Here is a 16,007-nt window from a genome sequence, read left to right as displayed (position 1 = left end):
GCAATTTTCTAATGCTGCAAGTTCTCTGTATACTACAGCATCATCCGCGAAAAGCCACATGGAACTTCCGATTCTATCTACTAGATCATTTATATATATTGTGAAAAGCAATTGTCCCATAACACTCCCCTGTGGCACGCCAGAGGTTACCTTAATGTCTGTAGACGTCTTTCCATTGAGAACAACATGCTGTGTTCTGTTTGCTAAAAACTCTTCAATCCAACCACACAGCTGGTCTGATATTCCCTAGGCTCTTACTTTGTTTATCAGTCGACAGTGCGGAACTGTATCGAACGCCTTCCGGAAGTCAAGGAAAGTAGCATCTACCTGGGAGCCGCTATCTATTATTTTCTGAGTCTCATGAACAAATAAAGCATGTTGGGTCTCACACGATTGCTGTTTCCGGAATCCATGTTGATTGCTACAGAGTAGATTCTGGGTTTCCAGAAATGACACGATACGCGAGCAAAAAACATGTTCTAAAATTCTACAACTGATCAATGTCAGAGATATAGGTCTATAATTTTGCGCTTCTGCTCGACATCCCTTCTTGTAGACTGGGACTACCTGTGCTCTTTTCCAATCATTTGGAACCTTCCATTCCTCTAAAGACTTGCGGTACACGGCTGTTAGAAGGGGGGCAAGCTCTTTCGCGTACTCTGTGTAGAATCGAGTTGGTATCCCGTCAGGTCCAGTGGACTTTCCTCTGTTGAGTGATTCCTCTGTATGATGGGACACCCTGGCTATCGGCTGCACTGACGGTTCTCTAAGTTGGCATACTTCTGTCACTCCAACCAAACCGTGTACGTTCTCTGTGATTATTTCTACATGACCGAGCACCACTTCTTTGCCCCTTCTAAGCTGCGATAACCGAATGTCCACCACAATACCGAATGCATATAGAAAATCTGCCCCTAATATGCACTCTGCCACATCTGCAATGACAAAAGTCCAATGACAATACTAGATCCTAAATTCACTTCTTTGACACAACTGCCATAAGTCATTATGGGCTATTTATTTGCAGCCTTGAGGCAAAACGATGTGCTGTCACTGAGGTGAGTACATTTCCTCTTTGGCCACGTGCTGACATCAGACCCCGTCTCTATCAAATAACAACACGAAGTCATCATATTCCGAACATAAAGTCTCCGAGATACCGTTAATAAAGAAACATCTTTACTTACAGTCTCCATGTTGTTTACGCGGCGAGTGTGACTGCATGGTAGAATGCTCTTTGATGCTCGCTCCCCAAATCGTTGATGATACCAACACAACTGCTCCTTCCTGGCATCTCCGCTGTCCTTATGTGTCAGCAGGACCTCCAAACCGGTAGCTCTCAATGCCTCCATCTGCCTCTGCAGCCCGTCTAGCCGCTCCTTGAGTTTTTGAAGTTGTGTATCAGTAGCAGCACGCCACTGCTTATTAATCGCCGCCGCTTCATATTCTTCCGTCATCACCTCCACGTTTGCTATACTGAGAGAATTTGTTGATTCAACCATCGCATGAGCCCTGTCAGCGAGTTGGAGTAGTGCTTGTATATCTTATCCGTCATTCGCTGCCACAGCTGCTCTTATTGCAGATGGAAGCTGTGCTGCCCAAACGGAATGAAGCATAGTGTTCAAAAATTCATTTTCCCTCACAATTCCACGCAAATGCCTCCAATATTCGGAGGGAGTTCTGTCGCTTCTACGTTCACCTTGCAACACTTGGTAGATTCTTTGATCTAGCGGTTTAGTAAGCCGGCTTATTAAAAAGCCCTTCAGCGTTGTATATTGCTGCGTTTCCAGTGGCCATCTAATTATCTCTTCAACCAATATCGCTGCCCTGGCATCCAGACTGTTTGCCGTTATCATGAACTTTTTCCAGTCGTCAGATACCCGATTATGTATGAATGCCAGTACTAACATGGAGAACCAAAGTTGCAGTTTATCGGCCAGGTAAGGCGGCGGGCGTACTTTCATGCATTGTCCAAGCGAATCCTCCTCTCCTCTATGTGTTCCAGCTGCGCATTTTGTCCTGGTAATATCACTGTCCCGCTCTGCTGAATCCGTTCCGTGGTGTCGAATGTCGTTCCATAAGTAAGCCGGCTTATTAAAAAGCCCTTCAGCGTTGTATATTGCTGCGTTTCCAGTGGCCATCTAATTATCTCTTCAACCAATATCGCTGCCCTGGCATCCAGACTGTTTGCCGTTATCATGAACTTTTTCCAGTCGTCAGATACCCGATTATGTATGAATGCCAGTACTAACATGGAGAACCAAAGTTGCAGTTTATCGGCCAGGTAAGGCGGCGGGCGTACTTTCATGCATTGTCCAAGCGAATCCTCCTCTCCTCTATGTGTTCCAGCTGCGCATTTTGTCCTGGTAATATCACTGTCCCGCTCTGCTGAATCCGTTCCGTGGTGTCGAATGTCGTTCCATAAGTAAGCCGGCTTATTAAAAAGCCCTTCAGCGTTGTATATTGCTGCGTTTCCAGTGGCCATCTAATTATCTCTTCAACCAATATCGCTGCCCTGGCATCCAGACTGTTTGCCGTTATCATGAACTTTTTCCAGTCGTCAGATACCCGATTATGTATGAATGCCAGTACTAACATGGAGAACCAAAGTTGCAGTTTATCGGCCAGGTAAGGCGGCGGGCGTACTTTCATGCATTGTCCAAGCGAATCCTCCTCTCCTCTATGTGTTCCAGCTGCGCATTTTGTCCTGGTAATATCACTGTCCCGCTCTGCTGAATCCGTTCCGTGGTGTCGAATGTCGTTCCATAACTCCCGCACCTGACCGCACAGTGTACCCTGCCGGTGAACTGATAGTGATGAAGAGCTTCTGCCGTTTGGCATATGTTGTAGTGGACGTTCATTGTCCTTCTCCTCTGCCTCTTGCCATACGTGTTCTTTTGACTTTTGGGTCACCACTTTGTAGCCACTACATAGCTCCATTCTATTAATGAGAGACTCATTCCTATTCTTAATGTTCAACTTTATTCTGAAGCAAAGAGCCAGACATTAACATGGAACATCTAAGACAAAAGAAACAAAAAGCAAAGAGTAAATGATTATGTGCACACTAGAGTTTTTGCTACAGCCCCTGTACTGTGCACACGCAACTATTCGTCTGTGTGCTCCCACATGTACATTCAACATGATAGTGCATCACCAACTGTTCTTGAATTGTGTCAGAATGGATTGAGGAACCTTCCTCATACATCAGAGTGGTCCCTGAGGTCACCTGACTTCTATCCTACATCTGGGACACCACTGAGAGAGATATGTGCAATTTGGATCTAGCTCCTAAAGTTGTGGATGGTTGTTGGGCAATCACCATGGCTCCCCAACACTTTTGGTGGCTCATGGAATCAATGAGGTGACATATTTCCGGTCTCATTAGGGCAAGAGTGTGAGCTATTGAAATAATATCATCCACTAAACATTTTCAAAAGGTATGCCTTTGAATGAGAAATCTCTCTGTCTGAGGTGGTATATCATTAGGAAGAAGCACAGACTTCCATGTCTTTCCATGCACATCATGTCTGTGCACATGTATAAATGACATTCTTAATGTTAAAGATGTCCTAATGATAGTGCATACTAATATACAATAACAAAGAAATTGGCATAAGTGACTTATCTTGGTCTCACACTAGAAACTAGTGGAGAACTTTTGGGATGTACTTGGAATGTTGTTGAGACACCACGTCACGCGGCGCCTCTTGCCGGAGGTCCAAGTCCTCTCTTGGGCATGGATGTGTGTGTCATTCTTAGCAAACGTTATTTTAGGTAGTGTGTAAGTCTAGGGACCAATGACCTCAGCAGTTTCGTCCCTTAGAAATTCACACACATTTGAACATTTTTGAATGTTGTTCCTTAGAATTGTCTGCTCATATCCTTTGCTGCTCTGAGAATAATCTTGCAAGAGGTATGAAATTCCCTACCCGTGGTCTAGGGGTAGCATCTTTGATTCATAATCAAAACGTCTTCGGTCCCGGGTTCAATCCCCGCCACTGCCTAAATTTTGATAAATAATCAGCATTGGCGGCCGAAGACTTCCGGCATAAGAAGTCAGCCTCATTCTGCCAATGGCCTTGTCAAAGAGGGCGGAGGAGCGGATTGAGGTTCAGGGCACTCTCTTGTCCTAGGGGTGGGAAATTGCCCCTAAAGGCGGAAGAATCAGCAATGATCAACGACATGAGGATGCAGAAGGCAATGGAAACCACTGCATTAAAGACATGTAACGTGTATCCACAGGACATGTGGCCTGTAGTTGAAGAAGTGTCATGATGATCTCTCCATTGGCAAAAGATTCTGTAATAGTCCCCCATTTGGATCTCTGGGAGGGGACTGCCAAGGGGGGGGGGGGGGGGGGGGGGGTTACCATGAGAAAAAGATTGGATAGTCAACGAAAGGATAATGTTCTACGAGTCGGGGTGTGGAATGTCAGAAGCTTGAATGTGGTAGGGAAACTAGAAAATCTGAAAAGGGAAATGCAAAGGCTCAATCTAGACATAGTAGGGGTCAGTGAAGTGAAGTGGAAGGAAGACAAGGATTTCTGGTCAGATGAGTATCGGGTAATATCAACAGCAGCAGAAAATGGTATAACAGGTGTAGGATTCGTTATGAATAGGAAGGTAGGGCAGAGGGTATGTTACTGTGAACAGTTCAGTGACCGGGTTGTTCTAATCAGAATCGACAGTGGACCAATACCGACAATGATAGTTCAGGTATACATGTTGACGTCGCAAGCTGAAAATGAACAGATAGAGAAAGTGTATGAGGATATTGAAAGGGTAATGCAGTATGTAAAGGGGGACGAAAATCTAATAGTCATGGGCGACTGTAATGCAGTTGTAGGGGAAGGAGTACAAGAAAAGGTTACAGGAGAATATGGGCTTGGGACAAGGAATGAAAGAGGATAAAGACTAATTGAGTTCTGTAACAAGTTTCAGCTAGTAATATAGAATACCCTGTTCAAGAATCACAAGAGGAGGAGGTATACTTGGAAAAGGCCGGGAGATACGGGAAGATTTCAATTGGATTACATCATGGTCAGACAGGGATTCCGAAATCAGATACTGTATTGTAAGGCGTACCCAGGAGTAGATATAGACTCAGATCACAATATAGTAGTGATGAAGAGTAGGCTGAAGTTCAAGACATTAGTCAGGAAGAATCAATACGCTAAGAAGTGGGATACGGAAGTTCTAAGGAATGACGAGATACGTTGGAAGTTCTCTAACGCTATAGATACAGCAATAAGTAATAGTGCAGTAGGCAACACAGTTGAAGAGGAATGGACGTCTCTAAAATGGGGCCATCACAGAAGTTGGGAAGGAAAACATAGGTACAAAGAAGGAAGCTGCGAATAAACCATGGGTAACAGAGGAAATACTTCAGTTGATTGATGAAAGGAGGAAGTACAAACATGTTCTGGGAAAATCAGGAATACAGAAATACAAGTCACTGAGGAATGAAATAAATAGGAAGTGTAGGGAAGCTAAGACGAAATGGCTGCAGGGAAAATGTGAAGACATCTTAAAAGATATGATTGTCAGAAGGACAGACTCAGCATTCAGGAAAGTCAAAACAACCTTTGGTGACATTAAAAGCAACGGTGGTAACATTAAGAGTGCAACGGGAATTCCACTGTTAAATGCAGAGGAGAGAGCAGATAGGTGGAAAGAATACATTGAAAGCCTGTACGAGGGTGAAGATTTGTCTGATGTGATAGAAGAAGAAACAGGAGTCGATTTAGAAGAGATAGGGGATCCAGTATTAGAATCGGAATGTAAAAGAGCTTTGGAGGACTTACGGTCAAATAAGGCAGAAGGGATGGATAACATTCCATCAGAATTTCTAAAATCATTAGGGGGAAGTGGCAGCAAAACGACTATTCACGTTGGTGTGTAGAATATATGAGTCTGGCGACATACCATCTGACTTTCGGAAAAGCATCATCCACACAATTCTGAGGACGGCAAGAGCTGACAAGTGAGAGAATTATTGCACAATCAGCTTAACAGCTCATGCATCGAAGCTGCTTACAAGAATAATACACAGAAGAATGGAAAAGAAAATTGAGAATGCGCTAGGTGACGATCAGTTTGGCTTTAGGAGAAGTAAAGGCACCAGAGAGGCAATTCTGATGTTACGGCTAATAATGGAAGCAAGGCTAAAGAAAAATCAAGACACGTTCATAGGATTTGTCGACCTGGAAAAAGCGTTCGACAATATAAAATTGTGCAAGCTCTTCAAGATTCTGAAAAACGTAGGGGTAAGCTATAGGGAGAGACGGGTCATATACAATATGTACAACAACCAAGAGGGAATAATAAGAGTGGACGATCAAGAACGAAGTGCTCGTATTAAGAAGGGAGTAAGACAAGGCTGTAGCCTTTTGCCCCTATTCTTCAATCTGTACATCGAGGAAGCAATGATGGAAATAAAAGAAAGGTTCAGGAGTGGAATTAAAATACAAGGTGAAAGGATATCAATGATATGATTCACTGATGACATTGCTATCCTGAGTGAAAGTCAAGAAGAATTAAATGATCTGCTGAACGGAATGAACAGTCTAATGAGTACACAGTATGGTTTGAGAGTAAATCGGAGAAAGACGAAGGTAATGAGAAGTAGTAGAAATGAGAACAGCGAGAAACTTAACATCAGGATAGATGGTCACGAAGTCAATGAAGTTAAGGAATTCTGCTACCTAGGCAGTAAAATAACCAATGATGGACAGAGCAAGGAGGACATCAAAAGCAGACTCGCTATGGCAAAAAAGGCATTTCTGGCCAAGAGAAGTCTACTAATATCAAATACCGGCCTTAATTTGAGGAAGAAATTTCTGAGGATGTATGTCTGGAGTACAGCATTGTGTGGTAGTGAAACATGGACTGTGGGAAAACCCGGAACAGAAGAGAATCGAAGCATTTGAGATGTGCTATAGACGAATGTTGAAAATTAGGTGGACTGATAAGGTAAGGAATGAGGAGGTTCTACGAAGAATCAGAGAGGAAAGGAATATGTGGAAAACACTAATAAGGAGAAGGGACAGGATGATAGGACATCTGCTAAGACATGAGGGAATGACTTCCATGGTATTAGAGGGAGCTGTAGAGGGCTAAAACTGTAGAGGAAGACAGAGATTGGAATACGTCAAGCAAATAATTGAGGACGTAGGATGCAAGTGCTTCTCTGAGATGAAGAGGTTAGCACAGGAAAGGAATTCGTGGCGGGCCGCATCAAACCAGTCAGTAGACTGATGACAAAAAAAAAATGTATGTATTGTGCTCCCCTCCCTGATTAACAGTCTCATCCTGCTCTATACTGATGTAACTACTGCTCATTCCTCGAAATCAGATGGCTGAAAGTTGTTCATATCGGTTCGTTCCATCTCATCACACTTCACCTCTCACCCTGTAATGTTGCCATGGACAGCACAGGCTAGTTAGTCAATGGAATTTGCTACTTGTATGTGGTTGATTTTTGCTTTTGTCTGTGAAGTCATTCTATTTTATACGAGGTGGATTCAAGTTATAACAAATCTGATTTTGTTTTGCTCACAAACAAATAAGACAAAAACTGTGAAACTTGTCACTTCCGAGCATAATCTCCCTGGAGCTGTACATATTTTTCACGATGTTGATGCCCTGATTCCATGGCCACTGTGAACGCTTCTTTAGAAGTCTACTTTGATCACTGGAAAATCACTGACACAGTAGCTTAATTTGGGGATTGACAGTATCCAGTCAATGAAATGAAAGTCCCATCCATACCATCATAATTGCCTGGCAATATACCAAGCGTGTAGGTGTAAGGTAATGCATAAGCATTCATGCATAAGCATTCACATGTACAAGTCTTCGCGCAGGATTGCATGTATACACCCCATGGAAATTGCAACTTTGTTGGTGATGTGTACTACAATCATTCAGCAATCCTCTAAAACAACTTCCTCCACTCGCTCAATCATGTCATCAGACTGCTGGTGTGTAGCCAAGTTGCTGTTGGTTTGTTGTCACACATTTTTCTGCATTCTTTGAACTGTTGCACACATGAACCCACATTAGACACACCCTTTCCACCATCACCATGTTTCACTTAACTGGAAGTGAAATTCATTTGGTGTCACATCATGCAAATGGAGAAAACAACTGATTATTCGAAAAAGTTATGTATTCAAGAGTAGTCTCACATTTAAGCAAAAATAATTTACTTAGCATGTCACAGTTCGGAATTGGAAGGGTCATTCAACTGAGAATGCTATCTACACATTTGCCCATCAAATTGTTCAAACCCTAACTAACAAATTATTGCCAGTTGGTATTTTTTTGTGATCTCTCCAAGGCATTTAACTGTGTGGATCATGTCACAGTCTTAGAAAAACTCAGATTTCATGGAATTTAAGGCTATACACACAGCTGGTTTGAATCATACTTAATGAACAGAAAGCAAAAGGTTGTACTGAACAGCACAAATAATGTTGGGAGGGTGGTAAATTCTAGTGAAGTTATCACAAAGGGAGTCCCACAGGGTTCAATTTAAGGTCCTCTGCTGTTCCTTATTCATGTGAATGACCGCCCACTTCACGTTCAGGAAGCAGAACTAGTACTTTTTGCAGATGACATGATTGTTATAATAAATCCCATTCTAGAAAAAGCAGCTGAAGATATTGTTAAGGATGTCTCGCAAAGAATTATTAAGTGGTTCTCAGAAAATGGACTCTCCCTCAGTTTTGAAAAAACTCACTATATCGAGTTCTGTACACTGATAGAGCCATACCAACAATTGATGTAGCACATGAACAGGGCTCAGTTAACAGGGTAGGTTTCTCCAAATTTTTGTATGTCACATTGATGACAACTTGAACTGGAAGAAGCATATTCCTGAGCTTCTCAATCAATTACATTCAGCTTCTTTCACTCCTCGTATAATCATTAGTCTTGGTAATAAACAAATCAGCATCCTAATGTACTTTGCATATTTCCACTCAATAATGTCTTATGGAATAGTTTTCTGGGGTAACTCACACTTAGACATAAAATATTGTTGCACAAAAGAGAGCAGTGAGAATAATTCGTGGTGTTCACCCAAGGACGTCATGTAGGCACCTTTTTGAGGAGTTAGATATTTTAACTGCACCAACAGAACATATATTCACAAATGAAATTCGTTACAAATAACCATCCCAATTCGCGAAGAAGAGTGATAATCATACATACAACACTAGAGGGAAAAATAACCTATCCTATCTGTTATTGATGCTGTCAGTTGCCCAAAAAGGAGTAAATTATTCAGCAACAAAAATCTTTGATCATTTGCCCAACAACATAAAGTGTCCGGCAGGTAGCAGATCAAGTTTTAAATCTAGCTTAAAATCATTTCTACAAACACACACACAAAATTCGAGCTTTCGCAACCGGCGGTTGCTTCATCAGGAAAGAGGGAAGGAGAGAGAAAGATGAAAGGATGTGGGTTTTAAGGAAGAGGGTAAGGAGTCATTCCAATCCCGGGAGTGGAAAGACTTACATTAGGGGGAAAAAAGGATAGGTATACACTCGCGCGCGCAGATACACACACACACACACACACACACACACACACACACACACACACACACACACACAGACACAAGCAGACATTTGTAAAGGCAAAGAGTTTGGGCAGAGATGTCAGTCGAGGTGGAAGTACAGAGGCAAAGAAGTTGTTGAAAGACAGGTGAGGTGTGAGCGGCGGCAACTTGAAATTAGTGGAGGTTGAGGCCTGGCGGATATCGAGAAGAGAGGATATACTGAAGGGCAAGTTCCCATCTCCGGAGTTCTGACAGGTTGGTGTTAGTGGGAAGTATCCAGATAACTCATACGGTGTAACACTGTGCCAAGATGTGCTAGCCGTGCACCAAGGCATGTTTAGCCACAGGGTGACCCTCATTACCAACAAACACTGTCTGCCTGTGTCCATTCATGCGAATGGACAGTTTGTTGCTGGTCATTCCCACATAGAAAGCTTCACAGTGTAGGCAGGTCAGTTGGTAAATCACATGGGTGCTTTCACATGTGGCTCTGCCTTTGATCGTGTACACCTTCCGGGTTACAGGACTGGAGTAGGTGGTGGTGGGAGGGTGCATGGGACAGGTTTTACAGTGGGGGCGGTTACAAGGGTAGGAGCCAGAGGGTATGGAAGGTGGTTCGGGAATTTCATAGGGATGGACTAAGAGGTTACGAAGGTTAGGTTCATCCCTATGAACTAAGAGGTTACGAAGGTTAGGCCCCAACCTCCACTAATTTCAAGTTGCCGCCACTCATACCTCACCTGTCTTTCAACAACTTCTTTGCCTCTGTACTTCCGCCTCGACTGACATCCCTGCCCAAACTCTTTGGCTTTACAAATGTCTGCTTGTGTCTGTGTATGTGCGGATGGATATGTGTGTGTGTGCGAGTGTATACCTATCCTTTTTTTACCCCTAAGGTAAGTCTTCCCGCTCCCAGGATTGGAATGACTCCTTACCCTCTCCCTTAAAACCCACATCCTTTCATCTTTCCCTCTCCTTCCCCCTTTCCTGACGAAGCAACCGCCGGTTGCGAAAGCTCAAATTTTGTGTGTATGTTTGTGTGTCTATCGACCTGCCAGCGCTTTTGTTTGGTAAGTCACATCATCTTTGTTTTTAGATATATTTTTCCCATGTGTAATGTTTCCCTCTATTATATTAAAATCATTTCTTTTGGACAACTCCTTCTACTCCATGGACGAGTTTCTGTTTCAGAAAAAAAGTGTACCTCTAAATGTAGTTGCATTTGTAGAACTAAACATTTTAGTAATATTAATATTAGCAGTGTTCATGTGTGTGCATATATCTGACTTGTTCCACATTATATCGATAAAATAATCAGGAAAATGATCTACAGAACATGACATAACTAAAACTAATTACTCTCTGATCTTATAATTAAATGTTATTATTTTAAATATATAAAATAACCCTCTGCCTCACTACTGCTGCTAGAGTTCCGTGTGCCATACAATGGTGCCATCTGTGTCAGGCAGTACAGCAACTGCAAACATAATTTAAAACAAAAGGTGTTATAACTTCGATGCTCCTCATAGTTCAGTGTAAGTGATAATGAACAGCAATGCCTGTGCATAGCATAGAACTGTTTGTAAAAGGCTCTCTTCATGCACTACCATTCAATTCATTTTGTATTTTGCCCTTCTTGGGTCCTTACTGTTCCTCACAAACTGTTAACCTTGCAGTAGTATTGTAGACTGCATACCTCAATGATATGAACACCCATCCTGTAATTGTAGCCACGGCGAAGTGTTATCTTCTGAGGAGAGGCAATACCAACATACGGTTACTGAAGAGGAGCAGCCATCTGGAACATTAGCCAACATGACTTTGTTACAGTATGTATTGTCTACGGCCCCTGCAGGCCTGTAGAAGTGGCACATCATGACATGACATGGCATGGACTCTGCTAATGTCTGAAGTAGTGCTGGAAGGAACTGACACCGTTTATCCTGCACGGCTGTCCTTAAATCCATAAGAGTACAAGGGGGTGGAGGTCTCTTCTGAACAGGGCATCCCAGATATGCTCAATAATTTTCATGTCTGGGGAGTTTGCTGACCAGTGGAAGTGTTTAAACTCAGAAGTTTCCTGGAGCCACTCTATAGCAAATCTGGATGTGTGGGGTGTTGCATTGTCCTATTGTAATTGCTCAAGTCCATTGGAATGCATAATGGATTTAAATGGATCCACGGGATCGTACAGGATGCTTACATACATGTCACCTTTCAGAGTCTTATCTAGATATATCAGGGGTCCCACATCACTCCAGCTGCACTCACCCTACACCATTACAGAGCCTCCACAAGCTTGAACAATCCACTGCCAACATGCAGGATCCATGGATTCATGAGGTTGTCACCATACCTATACACTTCCATCCACCAAATACAATTTGAAATGAGACTCTTCTGACCAGGCAACATGCTTCCAGTCATCAACAGTTCAGTGTCAGTGTTGATGGGCCCAGGTGAGGCGTAATGCTTTGTGTGGTGCAGTCATCAAGGGCCTTCACCTCTGAAAGCCCATATCGATGATGTTTCGTTAAATGATTAGCACGCTGCTTCAGTCATGATGTTTCGTTAAATGATTAGCACGCTGCTTCAGTTGCTGCTTCAGTCATCATTGGTCCGATTCTTGCAGGATCTTTTTCTGGCAAGAGCGACGTCGGAGATTTGATGTTTTACCAGATTCCTGATATTCACAGTACACTTGTGAAATGGTAGTACAGGAATATCTCCACTTCATCACTACGTAGCACAACATTCAACCTAATTTAAATCTTGATAACCTGCCATTGTAGTAACATTAACCAATCTAATAACTACACCCTGACACTTGTCTTATATAGGTGTTGCCAACCCCAGTGCTGTCTTCTGCCTGTTTACATATCTCTGCATTTGAATGTGCATGCCTATACCAGTTTGTTTGATGCTTCAATATACTTCCTGCAGACATGCAGCTCCACTGCATGATTTAATTATTATGTCATCCTCTCTGGTAAAATATGCCAGAGGTAAAAATAGTCCTTAATTTGGATATCTGGGCAGGGAATTCTCAGGAGGATGTTGCCATTAGAGAGAAAAACAAATCTGATGCTCTGTGGGTTGAGGCATGAAACCTTAGATCCCCGAATCAGGTTGGTAGGTTACAGAACCTGAAACGGGAAGTGCATAGGTTGAAGTTAGATATACTGAAACTTAGCGAAGTAGAGGTAGGAAGCAAAGGATTTCTGGTCCAGGTGAGTACAGAGTTATCAAAAAATCAAACAGGGCTAATGCCGGAGTAGGTCTAATAATAAAAAATAAAATAAAAATGTGGATAAACTGCTGTGAACATCATAGTGAATGCATTCTCCTAACCATGATAAACACAAAGACAATACACACCACAGTTGTAAAAGTATATGTGCTTAAAAGCTGTGCAGATCATGAAGACACTGAAAGAACAAATGATGAAATAAATGATATTATTAAGATTGTTATGAAAGACAAAAAAAAATTAATTGTGGTTGTGGATTATATTTCAATATTAGGAAACATAAGTGATATAGTTTGAGAACATGGGGTAAAGGGTGGAGAAAAGAAGCCACCGATAGAATTTTGCACAGAGTAATATCTAATTACTCCAGACACAGATTAATAATTGTGAAAGAAGGTTGTATACATAAGAGACCTTAAGGAAATAGAAAGATTCAAATAGAACAGGCACAGTTTGTGGTTTCCATACTGGGGAAGGCTGCGACATTTATCATTTGGAACGAAGCTAGATCTCTGGCTACACTACAGGTCATTCTGTCACCACAACTGAGATTTCAGGATGAGAGGGGGAGGGGGGGGGGGGTGAGCAATATCACACTCTAGCCAAACGCTTGCATACTGTTTCATAGTGTCTACTAAATAACATCAAAAGTTAACTTAAAGATAAAATCTATAGGTAGCTTATTTACCCCAAAGTGACAATTCCTGGCAGTTTACCAAAACAAATCATACTAAAACATGTGTTTTGGAGATATATTTAATGTGGTGCATTTTAGCATCGTTGTATGCTTATAATTTTTGATATTTTCATTTCTGAACTTCGGACATGACTGGCTGATATGAGCAACTGCCATGAAAATGTACAGACGATATTTGTTTTATTGAAGGCCACCATAAACAATCACACGTGTTTGACAAAATCGCTCTTATCTATCCACTAATTTGCCAAGGAGACCCATGAACATTCAAACAAGATTTGTCACTTGTCAGTTTAACCTCACTTTTGAGCAGACACTATTTGTGTTCATGTGTACTGTGAGAACAGTGAGTATGGCCACAAATGTAGACAAAGCAGTCCCGGCACTGCTTAACGGACAAGAAGAAAACAAGACTCTTGTCCAGGGAATGTTTTAAAATGAGACATGTACCTATGAAAATATGTGAAAGGAAACATTACTCTCAGAACCTGATTATTACATCAGCTTGCTTCTAATGAACAATGAAACTTTGTTAAGTCCCTCCTAAAACAGCAAACTTGCCTGTCAAGTTCACTCCGTCTAGCCACAGACGCATCACCTGTACAATACTAAGATAGTTCATCAACTTAACCTTAAAAGCATTTCTAACATTGCCTCTGGCTCTGTGTTTAAAGAAGAAGAAAACAAAATGCTGGTTCAGGGAAAGATTTAAAAATTAAAAATATGCAACTGGAAACCTCTTAATGGAAATGTTTCACACAAAACCTGATGATTACATCAACTTTATGTTGATGGACAGTGAAACATGTAATAACTTGTTTAGTGTTACTTCATCCTCACATTGAAAAAGAAGACACAAGCATGCAAAAATTTATTCTTTTCTAATTGGTCCTGTAATGATAGGTCATTAAAATACCACAACATGGGAACATATAGCCCACATCATCCTTGGAAGAACCAGTGAACTTCAATTTCTTTCATTCCATTCCACTCCGCTCAACTTGTATGCCACTGTATGCATAAAACACTGAGTTTGTTCATACCCTCTTCACGCATAATATGTAGCTGGGAAAGATGTGGTACCTCTACCATTTTGGTAATTGTCAATGCTCTTTTGTTTTTGTACTTGGTTGTGGTTTTAGTAGTGGGGGAAACTCAAGATGCAATGACTTAAATAGTAATAAAACAATTTTTCGTTTAAGATATGTGGCAAAACATAAAGAAAATCAACATCTGCCATCTTGTCAAACTTTCTGTCAATCAAAATTTCTCGGAAACACAATCTGTGCTTGACAAACATGTCAAACTGTTTGATCATTACAAAACATGCTTGTCTGATTATGGTTTATTTTACTACAGTGGCGACTTTGGTGTATAACAGTTTCACCAGTTAGGTTATGAGCACATAATGGTTAATTTATGTGGTGAAAGTAGATGTTTCTATTATATGCTGCATAAATGAAATTTGTATGAGAGTAAATAAGTATTTTTTAATAAATGAAAAACAGATCTGTGGTTTCACAGCTCACTTTCAGATGAATATTAATGCAATTCTACCAGTTGATATATTCAGATAATCAGATTCTAGTTCTGGAAACTTCACTGCTCTTTGAATGCTTACCCAGTGGATTTGAGAAAGGACATATCAAGATTTCTGGTGGCAAGGTTATATCAGAGTTAGGTGATTTTTCTTTATTAAAAGCTACACTATGTTATAGTATGGGTTAGGCAACTTGTGCAAAACATAGTATTTAAGGCATTGTAAATTGCATTTAACCAATTGCACAAAAACTTTGAAACTGTACTTTTCAGAGCGCAGTCTAGGCCTAATTATTGGAAAGCTGTAATCACCAGATGTCAAAGTGACACTTCTAGTTTTACTTGAGCCAGAATTGCATCTCCAATGTGAGTACTGGATTTTTTTAATAGAGCTCTAATCACACACCTAGACAACTACTCTAAATCTGTTTTGCTGAATTTGTTTGAAGTTGTGCATACATACATCAGTTAACCTACAATGATTGTTTTTCAGCATGTGACACACCCCGTTTACATGGGGCTCCCAAAACTAGATTTCATAAACCGATTTCCCAATACCACTTCTGGGTGACTTTGTAAACACATCAAAATCGACTCTGGGAATCAGCATATAGTTGCTGGTTTTCCAATTCCACAATTCATTTTTGATTCCATATAAAGGCAACCGGTTCTGAAACATCCTTCGTTTGTCACATTATATCTTGTTTTCAGAAAATTCGGTTAATATGGAATTCTTGTGCAGTGAAGGAGAGGCAGAAATATTAGACTGAGCATGAAGCTGTCTGCCTGTAATATTTAAGTGAAGAGAGATAATGGTTGTGTTGACTGAATATTTAGCTGAGCTAGCATATCCATTTCAAACCCTTAAGGCTGTGGTCACAGTGGCTCCGACGTCTGTGGATTCTGCCGACAATTAACATCAACCGGAGACAGCTGATCTTTTCAAATCA

The sequence above is a fragment of the Schistocerca gregaria genome, chromosome 3 (assembly GCF_023897955.1).
Source record: "Schistocerca gregaria isolate iqSchGreg1 chromosome 3, iqSchGreg1.2, whole genome shotgun sequence".
NCBI classification, from domain to species: Eukaryota; Metazoa; Arthropoda; class Insecta; order Orthoptera; family Acrididae; genus Schistocerca; species Schistocerca gregaria.
Note: the sequence above shows the minus strand (reverse complement) of the source record.